Genomic DNA, 5,646 nt, shown 5'->3' on the forward strand with positions numbered 1-5,646 from the left:
GCTGACTCAGCCTAGTAAGGAGTACAAACTGGATCGCCCTGTTCACTATGCAAGTCGCCTACTCACCAAGGCAGAACGCAACTATAGCACCACAGAAAGGGAAGGTTTAGCTATTGTGTATGCTCTGCAAAAATTTCACCATTATTTATTAGGGGTCCACTTCATAGTTATTAATGATCACCATGCCCTGCGCTATCTGCTCAACAAGCCGCAAGTTGCAGGTCGAGTATGACGATGGCTACTCCTATTTCAAGAATTTGATTTTGAAGTGGTACTCAGGCCCGACAAACATCATGTCCTTGCCGACCACCTCTCTCGCATTCACACGGGTGAAGAAGCAACGGGGGTTGCTGAAGACTTTCCAGATAGCAGTCTCTTTAAGGTGGATACCACTCTGGAATGGTACGACGATGTTTTGCATGTGTTTTCTACTGGCGTGTACCCAGAGAATGCTTCTCCACTGTAGAAGAGACGGCTGTTGTTGAAGTCTAGGCCATTCACTCTGATTGGGGGCCAGCTATACAAGTCAGGACAGGATGGTGTTTTGAGGTGGTGTGTCTCCCCTCATGAAGTGGAGTATATTTTGGAGGATGCCCACAGTGGTCCCACCGGTGGCCATTACCCTGGTCATATTACTGCCCAGAAGATTCTCCAGTGTGGCTTATGGTGGCCCTATGTTTTTCAGGATGCAATTGCCTATGTAAAAGTATGTGATGTGTGTCAGCACTGTGGCCCTAAACCAAGCAAGCAGTCAAACCGTCCTCTGCAGGTTTCTATGGCATGGCGGCCCTTTGAGAGATGGGGCATTGATTTTGTGGGTCCAATTACTCCCTCCACCCAACCAGGCAATTGGAAGTATCTACTATAGTGGCTACAGATTATGCAACAAAGTGGGCAGAGGTACTGGCAACAACGGATTGCGCTGGTACTACTGGCCAAGTTTCTATACGAAAATATTTTGTGCAGGTTTGGATGTCCCCTAGAAATCACTAGTGATAGGGGTAGTCACTTTGTGAATGAAACGATTTCAACCTTGCTTGCCAACTACAAGATTTTTCATCGAAAATCTTGTTCCTATTACCCTAGAGCAAACGGGCAGGCTGAGAGCACTAATAAGGTTCTAATAGCACTTCTGCGGAAAGCATGTCATCTTCATCCTTCGACTTGGGCTCAAGCTATCCATGACACCCTTTGGGCATACCAAACTTCTTTCAAAGCCACAACCAATCACACCCCATTTCAATTAGCTTTTGGTTTGGAAGCGATAGCACCCTTCGAATTCAACTCAGGGTCTCCGCAAGTCAATAGTCTGCGTGTCAATGGAGATTTGGGGTCGGCATCTGTCTCTCGTCTTTACCTTTTGGATGAAAGCCGAAGTTTGGCTTCCCTAGCTCTAGAAGCAGAGCAGCTTCGTTGCAAAGCATGACATGATCTCCATCTCCAAAAGCCAAAAATAACACAAGGAGCGCTGGTGCTACTTTATCAAGCTAAGTATCTGAAAAAACAAAGAAGTTGGTCCCAGCATGGCAAGGATCATATAGGGTGATGGAGATTCTACCCCAAGGGGCCATACAATTAGCCACCCTTGAAGGAGTTCCGCTGCCTTTAGTCAATGGATCTAGAATCAAAAGCTATCATACTGTGTGTTGATGGTCAAGGGGCAAAATTCATGGTCGATCTTTGCAAAATCCTCAATCCTAAACTGGATCTCAATGTTCCCCATCACTATCTCATACATTCTCTACTTATCCTGCTTCTACTATGGCTTCTAAAATATGGATAAACCTCTCTCTGTCAGTACCTATTGTACCCTCTCCTTTCTCTCTGGTCCTTCGCTGCTCTGATTCTTTGAGGATAATACAGTTCTCACTCTTGTTGAGATTCACCCTGAGTCATCTATTTTGGCTGATAATTCTTGATTAACACTACTCGCTTCACTCTGCTTGCTTCTTTGACTTTGATTTGGCCACCACTATCTCAACGGACTAATGCTTTATTTAAGGTTCTGAGAATCTCTAGTGCTTCTAACATGGCACTAAATTAATTTTGGTATTATAGAAGTATAATTCCTCTAGGAGGGTGTGCCATTTAATTGTTCAGTAGCAATTAAAACTTCGAATTTTCTCTACCTCAGATTCAATTACTCATTTTCCAAGCAGTAGGGCTCACTGAGAATTCTGATATGTTCTTAGCCCTGTCTCGAACTCACCCTCGACCTAGCCTCTGTGGGCCTCAACTTTGTCTGCTTCTTGCTCTTAGCTCGCTCCAGCAGTGCAAGGTGGACCTCACCTTTGGGCACAGCTAGCCTCGCAATAAACCTTCTGTGCCTCGCCCTCGCCCTTGCTGGAAGACCTCTCCCTCCTCTTGCCCTCGCCCTCGCCCTCTTTCCCTCGCCCTCTCCTCTCGCGCACGCCCTCTCCGTTGCCCTTCGCACTCACCCTCTTGCCCTCGCCCTCTCCTCTCGCCCTCGCCCTCGCCACTCGCCCTTGCCCTCTAGCCTCGCCCTCGGCACTCACCCTCTGGCCTCGCCCTCGCTCTCTGGCCTCGCCACTCGCCCACACCCTCGCCCTCGCTCTCTGGCCTCGCCACTCGCCCACACCCTCGCCCTCTCCTCTCGCGCGTGCCCTCTCCCTTGCCCTTCGCACTCACCCTCTTGCCCTCGCCCTCTCCTCTCGCCCTCGCCCTCGCCCTCACCACACCTCTTTCCCTCTAGCCTCGCCCTCGCCACTCGCCCTCTGGCCTCGCTCTCTGGCCTGGCCACTCGCCCACACCCTCGCTATGGCCTGGCCACTCACCCTCGCTATTGCCTTCCCCGCTGCTCTCGCCCTCGGTACTGCACGCCTTGCCCTTGCCCTTGGCTTCCACCACCTCCACGTAAGTCAAATAAAACATTGAAGCATACTTACCATGCTTTAATTTCAAACCCAACGAAAAGCAGCACCCAACGAAAATCAGAATACATTGATAAAAACAAAAATAGCGCAGTAACTTCTTTGCATAGGTTTTCAGCCAGGATTGCGTTTTCAGGTTGAGAACTTCCCTTCGGTCAGATTTCATCACCACCATCTCTGTCCATCGCCAGGCGTTCCTCCCTCCATCTCGAAGCGTTCCTCTCTCCGTGCTCCTTGGCCACCCATAAGCTGGATAGCATTTGATGATGGCAGCTTGATCTCGACCTTGCTCTTGCTACATGTATTTGGTTGTGGTCGCAACATGTATCTCAGTGTGGGTTAGAGAAATTGTATCTCAGTGTGGTTTATGGTGGTATATGTATCGGTGAGGACTTAAGAACACAGGTTTTACAGGTTTCTTAGGATTCATCAATTGCAGATTCTCGGGTATATTTTATCAAGATGGTTCGTACTCGGAATCGAGAACAACACCTCTAGTCGGAGGAGGAGTTCTGTAGCTCCTCTGGGGATAGCTCTGACAATAAATCAGACTATACTCCTAGCTCAGAGCAACTTTCAGGAGAATCTTCAGAGACAGATTCACCCCAATCAGTCTCACTGCTAGCAAGGTCACCACTCTCCAGGTGCCTTGCCCTTCTGGTGCCATCTCGAAGGTACCCTTACTAATGATCTATCATTTACAGGCGCCAAACCTGGCACTCAAAGAGGTGTTCTCTTAGCAGTAAATGATACACTTCGGTCTCAAAAAATTGGCTCAGGCCGATTTGTCCTGCACAATATCCAGTGCCAAGCTAAGTGCCCTCTTGCTTACTTTTCCAAAGCTAATTGGAATTACACTTACAGTGGAGGATGTCGGACATGCTATGGGGATATTGAATGTGCTAGCACGTTTTCCCGCCACAAAAACCTTCTCGAATCTCTCCCTGGAAGACACTGCAAATGCGTGCCAGGAAGTGTTGTTGCACTCACATGCATACTATCAGAGGAATCAGTAGTTGTATTTAATTTTATAGTATTATTTTTTATTGTGCGCATTGGAAAGAGCAGTAGTTCCATCTTCTCTAGGTTCTCCAGGAATATGCGATGCCTTTTTTTGTCTCTGCCACTGCCTGCCGTATCCGTTTCACCATCTGCTATTTAGGGTGCTACAGGATAGGGCAAAGCAATTTTGGACTCAACATAAAGGAAAAGCAGAGAGGTGCAATTTGCTATGCAACCCCTATTATGTATTGGGTAGTGCAATTATGCAGCAAAAGGTAGATGCAGCCGCTGTTCTCACTCTGCAAGATGAAGCCAAAGAACAAGAACAAGGCCGTTCCAAAATGGCCAAAGGGAAAGGCACCTTACGCAAGAGGGCAAAAGTACAGAAAGATTTGACAGAGCAACTAGCAACACTACCCTTCTTTGAATCAAAAGTCAAAATCTTTGACGTCAATACTACAACACCAAGAGTGAGCATGACTACTTCTGTTGCCACCTCTACTTTTACACCACCTCTTCTGAGTAGTGTTGTAGGCACTAAAACACACGCTCCATTTGTGTCGGCAGTACCACCTACTACTACTCTTAGTGCAGGGGCACATAGGGATACTGTAGGGGCATCTAGCTCTGGGACACCTACCTCTGGGCAACCTGACACGTTTGCCAATTTTGCGCCTCAAGCCGACAGACTTTTAGATGCGGATAGAAGAGCCATTTCAATGATTATGGATGCAACCATCTCATTGCAAGGTACCAACGGTCTGCATCGCTCTGTCTATGACAATATGCAAAGGGAAGTGCGGAGCCACCTTCAAAGATCGATGTATAGGGACATGTTAATTTCTCAGGCTCAAGATCGCATAAAGATTCTCACTCAGCAGGTAGTGGACCTCAAACATCTGGTCCGCACTCAACAAATACAGTTAAAAGAGGCAAATGATATGGCCGGAGTTCGAGACCTTTCTCCTGTGGTTCATGCAGTGTGTCCCTCATGTGCCAAATACCAATCTATAGCCATTTCACAAACAGCTACAACTACAACTGTGATTTCTACGCAAGTTCCTGCTATGGAAGGACAGATACAAACGGATGTTTCCAAAGCCCATTCAGGGGATTCTCAAGCAGCTGAGAAAACAAATTGTACCACTATGGAGTCTAAGCCAGCAGGATCGGCTTCATCACAATTTCATGGACCCTCTATGGCCTCCCCCTCCTAGTCCACCTCTTTCCCTCAGCACTTCTACAGCTTCCCTGGATTCCAACCACCTGTTCCACCCTCTCAGCCTACTCAGTCTTTTCCTGGGTTTCCACCCGTCCCACCTTCTCAGCCTACTCAGTCTTTTCTTGGGTTTCCACCTGCTCCACCTACTCACCTTACTCAGTCTGTTGCTGCTCATGGGGTGGCCACTCCATATCCAATGTACCCTCCTCATGGCCCCTACCCCCCACCATACACATGGCCTCCATCTCCTTACCCACCTTTCTACCAGCCTCCTCCTCCTCCTCCATCATCCGACCACCAACAATAGATATCACCTTTTGGAGTTTTACCAGTAGTAGACCTGGTTGCCGATCTTTCAGTTCTTCAGTTCCCCTCTCGAGGACGAGAAGCGGTCTTGTGGTGGGAAACCTGTAGCAGGCTACAATGTCACTTTCACAAGACAGTTAGTATAGTTTGGACTTTACAGTTGGGGGTCTTTGGTCTAGTCGGCTCACACTGGACAAACTCGCTGGGTAGTGACCTGTGGTGGCA

The sequence above is a fragment of the Adiantum capillus-veneris genome, chromosome 9, assembly GCF_014529385.1.
Source record: "Adiantum capillus-veneris isolate H3 chromosome 9, ASM1452938v2, whole genome shotgun sequence".
NCBI classification, from domain to species: Eukaryota; Viridiplantae; Streptophyta; class Polypodiopsida; order Polypodiales; family Pteridaceae; genus Adiantum; species Adiantum capillus-veneris.